The following is a 16,080-nucleotide window of genomic DNA, read 5'->3' as shown; positions in this document are numbered from 1 at the left end:
GAATGACAAAATCTTATCCTTTTCATGAAAACCTCCAGAACATTTTAAAACATCCATGAGAGTTTCTTCCATTGCTAAACAAAAACCCTTCCTGTAATTTAAACGTATTACTTTATGTTCTGTACACAAAAGATAAACAAGAAACTGCTGCCACCATTTCATAAACAACTTTTTAAAACACACCAGTGAAATGCTTGGAAGCTGCTGTTGCCCATCTTCAACATTAAATAAAGTAGACATTCAAGTTAGGGTGCCAAGAGTTTTGTGGTTACATTCTCTTAAGAAATGGGTGAAGAGTTAGGGAGTTAGGCAAGAGATGTACTATATAATTAGGCTGAAATCCTTGCTGATAGCTTATCAGCAGGTAATAAGACATGTGTGTCATTACAAGCCATTGTACTGTATTTTATGCTGCAAGAGATTATGGTAATTTCAAATGACAGCACAGAGTGATCACTTAGAGATTATTTCCATTATGGACATTATAAATCACAATCTTCAGTTTAATAGTGTAACAATTAACTAGTGTCTATGATGGAAAATTACTAGCATTGAAAAGTTGCTTTTTACACTAGCTACGAGTGAATGTTAACAAGCTGTAAGAAATCTCTAAGGAGTGATAGAAGTAGTAGTTTATACTTAGAGTGATTTCGCTCAGATTCTGTATATTGGTTTTATCAAAGGACTGTCATAAGACATTTATTCAAGTGTGTTCACTAGAACCAATCTATTATTGAATAATGAGGTGATCACACTATAAATACAAGCATGGGCCTCTACTCCAAAATATCTTCTGCATTCTGTAAAGAGCATGCCATACTTAGGTAGAACTAGATGCTTAAAGATGCAATCCTATGCATGTTTACACAGAAAAATGTCCTACAATTCCCAGCATGAGCCAGCCAAATTCTTAATGATGACCATTTGGGATCCTAATGCTAAGATTATGTATACTTTCAACTCATGGCTGAAATGCTGGGTGAAACTAAAATGTATATTTTTCAGAGAGGCATCCATGTTAATCTTTAAGGTGGGGGTACAAAACCAATAAAACAATAAATCATAAACCTTTATCAAGAATGCCCTCTCTTGAGTTGCCACATATCAAATCCCAGGCAAATGCAACACCACCAAGCAGGCTTCCATGCTAGATCTTAATATTCAGGCAGGCACATAAGGAGTATCCAGGCCCTAAACTGTGTAGGGATTTCTAGGTTAGCACAAGCACCTTGAACTTGGCTCGACAGCTTATTGGCAGCCAATGCAACTCCTTCAGAACTGGTGTGATGATATCCTCCCGACAGGCTGTCCCACTCAGCAGCCTAGAATTTTGCCCTAGCTGCAGTTTCCAGACCAACCTCACCACATTAAAAGTAATTTTTTAAAACAAATTAAGTTTGTATAAATTGAGAGCATTAGAAAGAAATGAATCCATGCTGATTTCACTAGTCTGGAATGTAGCTATGAGAAATCACAAGTTTATATTGGCTGATGGTCAAAATATTTTTTTCTCATTACAGAGATACAAAGAAACATAATAGTACTGATTGACACCAAGAAAATTGAGCTTTTGGTGTGGTTTGGGGCAGGGTTATACACATGCAGAGCATACTCTGGATTCACACCATGCTTTGATTCTGCATACACATGAGCAATTTTAAAACTTCCTGGGCCATACATGTGCCCATGCTTACATGGACAAACACCATGTGAGCCAGGTCATCAGGATCTGGGACAGCAGTTTTTCCTGCTGCTACTATCAAAGGATCCTGTAAAACGGGTGGGCAACATGCGGCCCTCAGCCTAATTTCAATTCAGACCTCTAGCAAGAGAAACCTTTCTGGGCAGCTTTTTGGGCATGGAGGAAAAGGGCGTGGGGAGAGAGAAAAGGAGGTGGCAGAGAGAGAAAAAGGGTGAACCTTCCACTTAGAGCAACCTTCCCCAGCGTAGTTCCTCCACATGTTTTGGGATATAGCTCCCAGCACTCCTGATAATTGGCCATGCTGGCTGAGGCAGATGGCCATTGAAGTCCAAAACATCTAGACAGCACCAGGTTGGGAAAGGCTGTTTTAGAGGAAGGATGAGATACAAATGTAACCATTTCCTCTTATTTCTGATGCTCAAACATGAGCATTGTTGCTGATACAGCCAAAATGAGAGGGAACAGCAAGCATTGAAGAATCTCCAAGGTTTGCAGAAGTACAAAAAAAAAAAAATCTGAAACAAAATCCCACAGGGGACAAAACTTAAAAGCAACCTAGTGTGGATTGAATATGCTCAATTTATTTTTTTCTTTATAACATTTCTTGGCTGTCTTTCAGAGCAGAAACCGTCACAAGGCAGCGTACAACAATAAAATACATAAAAACAGTTAAAATATTAAAAGCAATAAAAACATAAATACAATAAAATCACAATAAAAACCAACAATAAAATCAGCAAGAACAGCAATGGCAACAGCAGAAGTAACAGTGCTCATCATGAGAAGGCCACAATAAAAGTAAACGTTTTCAAGGCTTTTTAAAAAGCCTGTAAGGTGCATGGAGAACCTCCAATGGGAGTTTGTTCCAAAGATGTGGGGCCACTGCAGAGAAGGCCCTCTCCCGTGTGATCACCCACCTAATTGCTTTCACAGTCAGGAAAATGATAAGAGCCTCTCTTTCTGATCTTAAAGTGCAGGCAGGCTGATATTGCTGAGGGCAGGCCTTCAAGTAACTTGGTCCCAAACCATTTAAAGTTTTAAAGGTCAAAACTATCTCTTTGATTTGAGTGTGGAAACACACTGGTAACCAGCGCAGCTGGTGCAGTATAGGCATTATGTGATCAAATCGCCTCGCCCCTACCAATAGTGGAGCGGCCTCATTCTGCACCAGCTGAAGTTTCCAAACCGTCTTCAAAGGCAGCCCCATGTACAGTGCATTACAGTAGTCCAGCCTGGATGTGACTAGTGAGTGGAATTCTACCTGTGATGAGGCAGAAAATAAAATAGGTGGCAGAAGGCATGGAATGGAGCAGCGTTCCCCAAATTACAACTTCAAATTACAACTCATAATATCCTCCAGCCAGCACTCTCCCTTTCTGGCTGAGAAGAGACAGGGCTCAAGGTCTGCAGGTAGTCCCCGAGAGTCCCCTCGGACTGGCAAGGCTTAAAGATCTACACCTTCTGTCATATCGATAGGATCCCATCATGGTGACGCTATGCACCTCTTGTGCATTTATACTTCATAGCACACTGTTGACAGTATTTTGGATAATACGGAATAAGAAATAATGCTAGAAAAGAATACAGAATGCGTCATGCATCTCAATAATTATCAGTGCACTTCAATACCAATAAAATGCACTAGTGACGCTCCACCAGGCTGGTGTAGGGCATGGCTGGCTGGCTGGAAGAGTAAACAGGAGCACGCCAGACAACCTGCAACGTTTTGTTACAGTTCCCACTTCGAAACAACTAACAACCAGATCCCTTGTGAGATCAAATAGTCGCTTTAGCCTCCTTCAGAAGCCAGTGGCGAAATGTTTGCCTGTTATCGCAAAGCAAATAAATACAATACTGGAGCAGGCAACGCGCTGTCCTGGTCAAGGGCTGAAAATAGGAAGGGGCAGCGACGGAGCCGAAAACGTCCCGTGGGGACTTTGTTTATTTTCCCCGAGGTGACAAGCGACACGCTCCGTGCCTGCTCCCTCCACCCACCGACCCACCCTGTCCGCCGACGGTTTTTACTTTCGTTTGTATCAAAATAAAGTCCAGGAATTGCAGCGACAGAGAGAGACGGTCGCGGTGGGGGGCGACCCGCCAAAACGCAGCCGAGAAGCAGCAGCAGCAGCTGAGGGAAATGTGAAGAAGGGAAGAGGAGAGAGAAGCCAAACCTCGAAGGAGCAGGCGCAGCTTCTGGTTGAGAGTCCCGCGAAATGCATCCTCCCGAGGCACTTGCAGCTAAGGCAATACAGAAGCGGGAAGGAAGGCAGGCGAGGAGGGAGGGGACGAGAGAAGTGACCAGTCCCCTCCCTCGCCTGCCTGCCTGCCTGCCTCTCTCTCTCTCTCTCTCTCTCTCTTAAGTGCTTTTAATTGTTTCCTTACCATGACTGAGATCTTTTTCCATTAATTTATTTAATTGTCAGGTTTATTGGATTTTGTCTATTTCACATGGGGGTGGGGGAGATGTATACGCTACATAGAAATGTTTGGTATATTTAGGAGGTATAAAGTAAGTAAGTATCTGACTGGCAGTGTTGCTTCTCGTCTGACTCAGAAGAGTCTGTAAAAGGAGTGAATCAAGGCCAAATAGGCCACAGGAGTCAAAATAAAAAGAACGCCCCCTATAAAGGGAAACACACAAGGGACACATAGTCACATATGTTGTGTGAGAGCTAGTGTATCCTGTCAATTTGACAAGGTTGATTAAATTGCTGGAAATCAGCATGCTGGGAATTTAAACTTTTTAACGTGTTTTGTGGTATACCAAAAAATGTTTTATTTTATCCTCATTCTGGAAGAAGATAAACAAATTATTCTGATTAATATGTTGTACTTATGAGAGCCAGCCCAGTCAAACCCTACATTGTGACTTAAATGTGCCTCATTGTGGTTTTATGTAATTTTTAAGGGTTAGATCCAATGGCACATGAATCAACATCTGCTCACACAGTGGGGCTTCCTCATGCACTCTTTCCCACACATGCCCCCAGTCTGGGACCAACACATGCGCCCAGTCTGCTCCAGACAGTCCCCTCTGGGGGTGAACAGAGAGCTGCAAGTGGCAGAGGAAATCTGCCAGTAGTTTCTGCTCCACTCTTGGATACCCAGCGTTAGATACAACCAATAGGCTGGGTTCGGATGACACGATAAGCAACTGGGATGGGGGGAGTCAATCGTCCGTTGTGTTGCTTATCATGTCAGGGAGGTGGACACACACAATAGGCATACAACTCATGGCATACTATTTTTTAATTTTTAATTATTTATTACATTTATATACCGCCCCATAGCCGAACCCACGGAGAAAAAAATGGACTGCTCCGTTGCTTATCTGAGCTCCATCATTGACCCATTAATTAAAATGTCACGTGACAAGCTCCATTGTGTGTACCATGCATTATTTCCATTGGCCATAGAGTTCTCTGGCAGGAGTGACCAAAGGCGCCCTGGCTGCTCCTGTACAGCCAGCAGAACTTGCAATGCATGATGGGATAGGGCTGGGAGGGCTGAGGGAGGAGCACCAGCCACCTGGAAGGACATTGAAACTTTCAGCCACACAATCGGGGGCGGGACAATATGTTGTGTGGGGAGTACCGGCAACATAACAAATGGTGAGTTGCCTCCCCTCCCCCCATTGACTAAAGTGTCATCCAAACTTAGCCATAGTCTGTATAAGAATAACAATTAGGTCAAATTTTGGGTACAAGATAATATTCTCAAAGCCATTCATTCAATATTAGCTCTCATCCACACATGCTACTGTAGTCCATGCCAAGTGTCTTTGTTTCATACCCACCAGTCTGCAATGTACTATATTGAATAGTTTGTGCAAAGAGGTGTGACCTGGTTTTTATGATGGATGAGCTATCTAACTGCACAGAGATATGTCACAGTGGCCAAAGGACAAGGAGACAAAACAGAAGATTGAGATTTGAAAAAATCAATTAACAAAACTCAATTTTGTCAAGAGCCAGAAGAAATAGAAATGACTCAGGTGTCACTGGTTGGATGTAACTTGTAGGAAACAAACTTACCTTCTGAGGTTAGCACTTAAGAGGTTAAAATACACTTGCTCTTTAATTTTAGAACAAGATCATGCACATAAAATTGCTAGAAGTATTCAAAAGTAATGCAGGTGTCAGACAATATTATGCTAAAGCATGCCTGCAGTAACACCTGCAATCCCTCTACATTAAATTCACATTCATTTTCTTAATGACACAAAAATGTGCTTCCTAATTAACCAAGGGACACCTAATAGCCATCAAACAGTACTAACCATAGCAAGGTTCTTATTTATAGCATATATTATTCTGATGCACTAACCATGAACAAAATAGCCCTTTCTAATATATGCAAGTCTCATTTCTAGTGGGTGCAGGCTATTTGGCAAGATATAGACAATTAACATCACTAATGAGCAACTAAATTACAATTCAGTAATTTAATTGCAATGACAAACAAAGTGAATAGTTTACAAGAGGCAACCACTAACCTGAATTAAAATACTAACCTGAATTTACCAACAAATGTAATTGTTAAATACAATGTGGTCATATTATATTAAGATAGAAAATTAAGGCAATGTCACCCAATTTGCAACAATTTAAGGCTATGTCAGTTAACTTGCAAAGTGGAAACACATTAAGAAATTGATTATTTGTTATGTGTATCCCAAGGGAACGCTTGCATTTCTACCACGGTCAATATCACATTTATCCATTGAGTTAGAACACTTAGCCAATAACAAAAACAGATACACCTTTCTCCTCATTCACAGGCATACTAGCAAAACTGTAACCACTTGGGACTTGACAAGTGTCCATTGTTATTCTGCCGCTAGTGTCTATTTCATCAATTTGAATTTGGATAATGTGGTTTACTTGCATAAACTCTCAGTTTCTGGCTGCTCCTCTGAGCAAATTGCTTCTATGGAGAAGACCAAGTTGTTTTCAGCCCAAATGATCTGCTTTCTACCTCCTGGTTTGGCTGCTTTCCTGCTTGCCTCTCCCAGCTGGCTTGCTTTGTGGAAACCAGCATTTGGCTTTTCATACTACTACCAGCCCTGACATTCTCATCCAAACCCAACACATGCAATTCCATAGCCCATAGTGGCTGGGTTCGGACAACACAATACCCAACAGTGGTTTTTGTAGTCAACCGTCAGTTTAGTGGTCAACAGTTGGTTATTGTCTGTCAGGCAAAAACCACCCCACGGTTGACTATTACCCAAAATAACCAACTGAGAAACACAACTTGCTGCAGAGTTGACTTCTCACACAAACATTGGTTAGCGTGTGATCTGAACCCAGACAGTGTGTGTGTGTGTGTGTGCTGAAAGCTGACATCTGCCCTCCTTATCTATGAATTATGTAACTTAGAACAAAGCAATAACAGTGCTTTGTTAAATAAGCATTTAAAACAAGACTGTTAAGATGAAAGAATAATCAAATGTGTAAGGCCTTTAGCTTGAGCTTTCAAAGATGACATAAGGGTGGGGACTCATTCATTCTGAGAACATTAAGAGTAGATGACCCCCAAGAGTGTTATCTGGGCAAGCTAGTTGATGTGCAGGTTATATCTTCAAAGATTAAGGCCATAGCTAGACCTAAGGTTTATCCCTGGATCATCCAGAGGTCAAACCTGTTCATCTAGGTGACACACAGGGGATCCAGTGATCAGGCAGGGGCGAACCCTGGATGATCCCAGGATAAACCTTAGGTCTAGCTGTGGCCTAAGATTGCATTCAAAAGCCACTACGAATTGGTTTTCATTGGACCTTTGACACTAAATACTAGGAATCCAAGCAAAATCATGTGGCATTCCTGGAAAAAGGTATCAGCATTATCGCAAAGTAACAGGCTGCCCAGAGACCTGAAAAGGAATAGAAGTGGATTCTTGTGTTTAACTTCAAACAAGGGCTTTTTAACCTGTAGCTTTTAACCCACTTCTTTACCGAGGCTTCTGCTTCTGGATTCTTTGTGGAATTAAGATTGGCTCCTTTACATAGTTTTTTTTTTCCTTGGGAGTTTCTTTCTCGGCCTTTGTATATGTTTCATTACACAACCACTGTGGTGTAGCAGAATTGTGCAATTGCACCAGGGCTTCATGCTGCCATTCATGGAAATACCAGACTTACCAATGATTGCAAAGAATGGGAACAGTAAGACACCTGCGAACTACCATGAGCGCACAATCATGAGCACAGAATAAATGTCTCGTGTAGAAGGGCTCCAACATGCTGTAGCTGATTAATAGCTGAACATCTTAACTAGACTTGAACAAATTGTCAAGGGAATAATATTAGAGTATATGAACTGGATTTTTGACTAGAATATTGATTTGCATTCCTTGCAGGGGAGAAGGTAAGCTTCTCCCTTTCGTTGACTATTATTTCCTGCCTAAAGAGAACTTTTGGTATCAATTTACATTTTTTGTAACCCTTAATCCATGAAGATGCATAAAGCTACCATCGACTTAGTAACAGAACAGTGGAAGAAACTGACCCATTATCTAGTCACAACTGGTGAAAGAGAATTTCAAGTAGTTGTAGATCCAAGAATTATTGAAACTCTGTAAGTATCTGAGCATTTTGCTGTATCAGATCTGTGACTCATCGTTGTCTGTTTTTTAAGTAATCTAATAAATAGGTATCATTCTTAGGAAATGCATGTCTGTACTTATAGGAGTTTAGCTTTTTGAAATTTCAGCCAACTTTCTTCATATTAAAAGCTTATTCTTAGTGCCAGAACAATGGTAAACTGCCAGACAAAGATTAATTTCCTCAAAAATTAGAGCCAAGGGAGCTCCATCTGTTACTTAGTAGGAGGTATCTGGACGGCGGCGGCGGTGCAAGATAAGCCACCCACCCCACCTCCTTACCTTCCTCCATCGCGGTCTTCAATTGAGGCCCCAGTTGAAGCCGGAAGAGGCCTCAGCCTTCACTTTCGGCTTCAACCGGGGCCTCAATTGAAGCCCGCGACGGAGGAAGGTAAGCGTCCCTCCTCCCTGCTCCCTTACCTGGTGCTGCCGCCGCATGGATGGCGGTGCCAGCAGCGCCAGATTAGTCCCCCTCCCCCCCACTTACCTGCAGGCGAAGCTCCGGATTGAGGCGATCCTCTTCGCCTCGATCCACAGCCCCCCTGACTCTCTTCGCCTCCGCCTTTTTTGGAGGCGAATTAGGCCGCCTTGCTCCTGCTTCTCTGAACCCAAGAGAAGCGGAGCACATCCCTATTACTCACCTCTGTGACCGAGCAATGCCATGGGAGTATGGGTTTGCAGACTTTAAATAGTCATTCTGTACTGTTTTTAGTTAAAGCCCTCCAAAAGTTTTTTTTCTGCATGATAAAGAAAGGTTTTAGGAACATAATAAGATAAGCACAATGACGGGAGAATAATAAAGAATTCAAACCTCAATCTCCGGCAAGTGATCCAAATGCTTTAACAACGCAATACTGTAGACAGGTGTTTTCCCTCTACCTTATTAGGTTATTTTATACACAAATCTTAAAGGTACAGGAGCATATACTGTATGTAATGCTGACTACAACAGCAATATTGATACTGGTAGTAAAAAAGGAACATCTATCAACATTACTTTCCAAGAAGGAATGCCAATTCCAAACTAACATTCAGGCCATGCGGTTGTACAGTGTCAAGCTTGAAAACCCTTACTGCTTCCTTCCTTAAAAGAAGGTTATCATGATTGGTTATTGATACTCTATCAATAACCAAAAACTTGAACTCATCATATCTATGAGAGTTTTTGGTAAAATGCTGAAGCAATGGTGCATCCAAGATTTGATGTTTTAATTAGTTGACTTATCTGTCTTATAATTTTTTTTTACTTATGTTGTATAAAACAATTGACTTTGTATGCAGTTGTGTGCCTTTTAGCATTGTTTAGTCTTGTTCTCTGTTCAACTGCTGCCCTTTTGGTATAATAATAATAATAATAATAATAATAATAATAATAATAATAATAATAATAAAATATTTGTTACCCGCCTCTGCCTCTAGATCGAGGCAGGGTACAATACAAATACAAACACAATAAAATACACATAACTAATTAAAACATTTAAAACTAATACATTATTAAAAGCAGCAAATTATTAAAAAGATGGGAAGGAGAAATAGAGCTGTGTGTCATCAGCGTACTGATAACAACGCACTCCAGAACTCCGGATGACCGCACCTAACGGTTCCATGTAAATGGGAGACAAGACTGACCCCTGTGGAACCCCATACTGGAGAATCTATGGGGCTGAGCAATGTTCCCCAATCACCACCTTCTGGAGCTGACCAGCCAAATAGGAGCGGAACCACTGCAATGCAGTACCTCACACTCCCAACTCATATAGTCGGCGCAGAAGGATACCATAGTCGATGATATCGAAAGCCGCTGAGAGATCAAGGAAAATCAACAGAGTCACACTCTCCTGTCTTTCTCCCAACATAGGTCATCATACAGGGCGACCAAGGCTGTTTCCTTGCCAAAACCAGGCCTGAAACACAACTGAAATGGATCCAGATAATCAGTCTCATCCAAGAGTGTCTGGAGCAGGCCCACAACCATCCGCTCAAGGACCTTGCCCAGGAATGAAACATTTGCCACATTGTGGCTTAGTGTGTTGTGCGATGCATGACTTAGCATGTCAGGTGAACCATTCCTAACCATGGTGGCTACATAGCCACAGTTTAAACATGCTTACTTTTTTTAAAAAAAATATTTTCTACAATACTTAAACATACACCATTACAATTAAAACAAAACAACATACTATATAAATGTTGAATAACATCGATATCATAGCTATATAACATAATCAAACTTAACATACAAGTGCACCCCCCACCTCGGGATCTCATTCCTGATTCCAAAATCTCATACTTTCTTCTGCTGGTGGTTCCCCACTTCCCTTAGAAAACACAAATATTAGGAACTGTTTCCAAATTCTTTCAAAATCATTTGTTTTAGCTATACCTCTTCTCCATTTAATATTACAAGTCAATTTATCATTAATAGCTATATCCCATACTTCTTTATATCATTCTTCAATAGAATCTTCCAGTTCCTAGCTACAATCAATCTTGCTGCAGTCAGCAAATTCGTTATCAATTCCTTAGTTTCTTTTTTACATTTTAAATCTTCAAATAGTGACAGTAATGCTACTTTAGGTGTTCGCTCTATCTTCATTCCCACAATTTCTTCAATCTCCAAAAACACCATCTTCCACAATTTTTGTACATATTTGCATTCCCACCACATATGTAAATACGTTCCTTTTCCCCCACATCCTCTCCAACAATTTGCTGAATGTTGATTATTTATCTTATTTAATCTAACCGGGGTTAGGTACCACCTCCATATAATTTTAAAATAATTCTCTTTTATTCTTACTGACATATTTCTCAACGCTCTTTGTTTCCGTAGTCCCTCCCAGCTCTGTTGTCCTATTTGTACATTCAAGTCTGTCTCCCAAACCATTTTACCTGAACTATCCATCGACCCTTTCTCCAACAGTATTCTATATATTTCACTCATTAATCCTTTTGACACTGTTCTTTTTCCCTTATCATTTTCTTTCTTAACTATTAATTCCTCAAACTTCGTCAATTCTCTACAATCTCCATTTTCTCTTACCCTAAACATGCTTACTAATAATTTGCTGCAAAAGGGTTAGCGTAGGGTGACCATATGAAAAGGAGGACAGGTCTCCTGTATCTTTAACAGTTGTATTGAAAAGGAAATTTCAGCAGGTGTCATTTGTATATATGGGGAGCCTGGTGAAATTTCCTCATCACACCAGTTAAAGCTGCAGGTGCCCTGCCCTCTTTTAAATCTAGTCACTCTAGTATAGCTCCTGCACCTTTAACTGTTGTGAGGAAGAAGGAACTTCACCTGGTGCTGCTTGCATACAAATGACACCTGCTGAAATTCCCTTTTCTATGCAACTGTTAAAGATACAGGAGCCCTGTCCGCCTTTCATTATGGTCACCCTAGTTAGTGGCCTAACCATTGCTTAGCATGTTGTCTGAAAAGGCCCAATATTTTATGTGAATATATGTTAAGGGAATCACAACCAATTGGCAATTCCCTATAGCATGGCCCTACATTGTACACATTCTCAGGTTCGATGTTTATAGCATGGAAATGTAATAGTGTGATACTTCCTCTACGCCAACTCTGATGTTACCTATATATAATACTTCTTAGGCAGGCTGTGCTAAAATATTAGAATGGGCAGTTTACCTAAGCTAGGGTGACCATATGAAGAGGAGGAGAGGGATCCTGTATCTTTAACAGTTGCATAGAAAAGGGAATTTCAGCAGGTGTCATTTGTATATATGGGGAACCAGGTGAAATTTCCTCTTCATCACCACAGTTAAAGTGCAGGAGCTATACTAGAGTGACCAGATTTAAAAGAGGGCAGGGCACCTGCAGCTTTAACTGTTGTGATGAAGAGGAAATTTCACCAGGTTCTCCATATATACCAATGACACCTGCTGAAATTCCCCTTTCAATACAACTGTTAAAGATACAGGAGCCCTGTCCTCCCTTTCATATGGTCACCCTACCTAAGCAAACACCTAATATATGGCAATTATCATGTAATTTTCTCTAAGTGAAAGGGTGAAAGAGCAGAAAATTTCATTATTCCTGCTCAGTTCTTTTCTTGTATTATCAGCTGATAAAACTCTGCATAATGTGAAGAGTTTTACTTTGTAATAACTCTAAAGATATGATCACCTTAACTGGTTCTATATGTATATTTCAAATTTTATTGCTAATAACAATCTTACTATGCTTTTCATTAGCCCATTAATTACATCTTCATTTAAAACCCCTACTTCCAATTAGCTTTAATGACAATAGCAGAGGTTTTTTTTTCCATCCTGCCATCTTTTTTGCACCATGGTTTTTCATTTGAATGGCCTGTTGTTCTATCTTAATTAAATTTCATAACAGCAGTCATAGTTTATAGGGGACTTTTTAACCTCATTTGATGTCAGACCATTTGTACTGACTTGAAGTAGGTATTGAAAATATCTGAGCTAATCCAATTACCTCAAAAGGTAGCAGATCTCACTTAATTCTTGTAGTTTTATGGAAAGACAAAACTCCTAGGAAAGGTCAAAACTATTTTATCTATGCAAATATGTATAAAGACTGAAAAGACTGAAGGGAAAAAATGTCAACATAACCGACAAAGCTTTATAATGATGCAGATGATGTTGAAATGACCAGAGAAAAGGGCAGCTGCAGAGATATGATGACTTTCAATCATACCATTTGGCATAAGGCCATGTGAGGACATTGAAAAGTTCTTTCACTTGCCAAAAAAATGTTAATAATACACCTGGCTCTTCTTAACTACTAAAACATCACTTACACCCTAAGCACATGCTAATGTTAAAGATGAAGCAAGCAGCTATGCTGTTTTTCTCCTTTTTTACTCTAGAGTAAGTGCAGGGCCCCAATCTAGATATGTATCCTAGCCTGAAGGGGTGGAAGTAAGAAGGCCTTAGTCCTTTCTCCCCTATTGTAGTTCTAATCTGGATCAGCCATCAACTCCCTTGCTAGGATCCCATTCCGTATTGATACCCTGTGCTTGATCTAGAGTAAAGTAATGTGTGCTATGGTCCACAGCTAATTCAAGATCAAGGAATGACATGATGGTGCTATGCTGTTAAAGCTCAGCAGCTCTTAGGTTGGTCAGTGCCCAGGCTCCAAACATTTAGCAGGGGAAAACTGGTGCAGTTGTATTTAAGTTAAGGATAGGGATCAGCAGTACTTCAAACCTCTATATTAGTTAGAAAATGCAGCAGAAAAATCAATGTACAGGCAACATTAAAAATAGTGAACATACAGAAAAATGCCTTTCATGTTGTGTGTGTTTTCTGAGAAAATGTAGAAGAGTTAGTTATTAGAAGAGGTGAACAAGACAGGTTGACAGTTCCAAAACTATCAGAGAATAAGCTCAACAAAAAGATGATGTGATATGAACCCATAGAACAGGGAGTCTTTGATATGCTATAGTGAAATTTTGCAATGCTGAAAGCAGTAGGCACTCTGGACTAAAAAGGCAAAATGCGCTTTGGCTCTTACAGAAGTTAAGCTGCTCCATTTACAGTTAAAGCTAAAGAATTCACACTGCTTAGGAATGCATTGTAAATGCTGCATGGTTACATGGGTCAACAAAATCTTACCTCTTAGCTTATAAGTACTTGGATAGTGGTACTGCATCTGTAAAGTCTTTCTAAATATTTTTCACATGCTTAATATTCCCTCATATATTTCTATTTTACAGTAGTTTATTCTTCATATTGTCAGTGGCTGCGTTCAGACAACACTTTAGTCAATGGTTGTGGAACGAGCTCCCCAGAGAGGTCCGCCTGGCGCCTACACTGTACTGCTTTCGTCGCCAGCTGAAGACCTTTTTATTCACTCAGTATTTTAACACTTAATTTTAACTTAAATTAAAATTTTACTGTTTTAACTCTGTATTTTAATCTTATATCAACTTTGCTGTGTGGTTTTATCCTGGTTGCGCTTTTTATACTGTATTTCGTAATTGTGTTTTAACCTGTTGGGTGTTTTACTGTGGTTTTAATTTTTGTGAACCGCCCAGAGAGCTTCGGCTATTGGGCGGTATAAAAATGTAATAAATAAATAAATAAATAAATAAATAAATAAATAGTCAACTCACAGTTGGTTATTTTGCAGGTACTCCCCACACAACAGCTGGGTTTGGACAACACAATAATCAACGGGGCAGGAGACTACAGTCGGTCGAGTTGATTATTGCGTTGTGGGGAGGACACACAACACAACTGAGAGTACGCTATTTTGCCATTTTAAGCAACAGAGAAAGACAACTGGCTGCTCCATTGCTTATCAAATAATCAATTGATTAAGATGTTGTGTGGAGGGCTTCCCTCCTCTGTTCAGTGCACTACTCCATTGGCCATAGAGTTCTCTGGCAGGAGCGACCAAAAACACTTTGGCTGCTCCTATACAGCTGGCGGAACTCGCAATGGCTGATGGGATGTGGTCACTTAGACTGACAGAGGAGGGAGGTTGGAGCACCGGCAGCCCAGAAGGATGCCGTGACTTTCAGTTGCATGATGGGGGAGGGGCAACATGTCATATGAGGAGTACCAGGAGAATAATGCATGGTGAGTGTTATTACCCCCTCCGTTGCCTAATATGTCATCCAAACTCAGCTAACATGTTCCTACACAACTGTGAAATGGTTGGGACTGGCATTGAGTGGACTAATAGTCAACCCGGCATTTGACTGACACAGCCCCCACCCTTCTCCCCACCTTCCCTCAATCCTCCCAGTGCTATCCCAGCAGCCTCTGCAAGTTGTGCCGGCTGTAGCAGCCATTGCAGTTTTGGCCACTCTTGCCCAGGAACTCTGTAGCCAGCCAAAATAGTCCACTCAACCCTGCAAAATAGTCCACTGAGCCCGACAGAAAACATGCTAACCAACAGTTGTGCAGATAGTCAACTGTGCAGAGCATTGGTTATCTCAGTTGGTTATTTTGGGGAAATAATCAACCGTGGGGTGTTTTTTGCCCAACAGACAACACGATAACCAACCATTGACCACTCAACTGATGGTTGACTACTTAAACCACCATTGGTTATCGTGATGTCTGAACCCAGCCAGTCTTTGGTTTCTGGTAACATAAAGCCAAAATAGACATGCCACATGGCTGTCTCAACATCTTTTTCTGAACTTCTTCAATGGAACTTTACTTGCCCTCACTCTATCCCCATGCTTCTATTAGATTCACTGGTGGAAAAATGTAGGTGCCTTCAACTACTCAGACCACACTCACTTTTGTACACATAATCTTATACATGTGAATTGTGAACCTCAAATCCTTCAGTTACAAGCCTAAAAGGATATAACCCAGTCACATAGCTGATATTTCTTCTTGCATGTGCTAGAAATCTCAATCTTAAATAGACTCACGTGATTAACAGCACCATCCTATGCATGCTTACATGGAGTATATCCCACTGTGTTCAATGGAGCTTATGCGCCAGGAAATGTATTTAATATTGCAGCCTAAATCATATTTGAAGTCATGTGTTTGTGAGAAATTAGGTTTGGGCTTAACTGCCTTTATGAGATCCAAGGTTGACTTCCAAAAAGAAAATAGATACTCCTATATTTCACTCTAAAATTGCATAAGTTGAAGGTATTGCTTTCTTAAGCTTTGCTTTCTTCAGTGAATATATGTAAGGCATTCTGATAGCCACAGTTCAACGAGTCTGTTACAGTACAATACATAATCTTACTAGTTTTCCTCCTGAGCTGATTCCACACGTACTGAGGGCGCTTCCATGCGCCCCCAGT

General features: G+C 40.6%; 2 protein-coding genes across 3 annotated transcripts in view; both read right to left on the bottom strand.

Annotated features, from left to right (window-relative positions):
- IL15 (interleukin 15) overlaps nt 1-3,961 on the bottom strand; it is a 35,299-nt gene extending 31,338 nt beyond the window's left edge. For both annotated transcript variants that reach the window (XM_063136359.1, XM_063136360.1), the window contains exon 1: nt 3,874-3,961. The gene's annotated coding sequence lies outside the window, so the exon portion shown is untranslated. The remainder of the gene's footprint in view (nt 1-3,873) is intronic.
- The window catches only part of SCOC (short coiled-coil protein), a 652,090-nt gene that overhangs the window by 189,065 nt on the left and 446,945 nt on the right, over nt 1-16,080 (bottom strand). The gene's annotated exons all lie outside the window — the stretch shown is intronic.

The sequence above is a fragment of the Elgaria multicarinata genome, chromosome 10, assembly GCF_023053635.1.
Source record: "Elgaria multicarinata webbii isolate HBS135686 ecotype San Diego chromosome 10, rElgMul1.1.pri, whole genome shotgun sequence".
NCBI lineage: Eukaryota > Metazoa > Chordata > Lepidosauria > Squamata > Anguidae > Elgaria > Elgaria multicarinata.
This window is presented reverse-complemented; position numbering and strand designations above follow the sequence as displayed.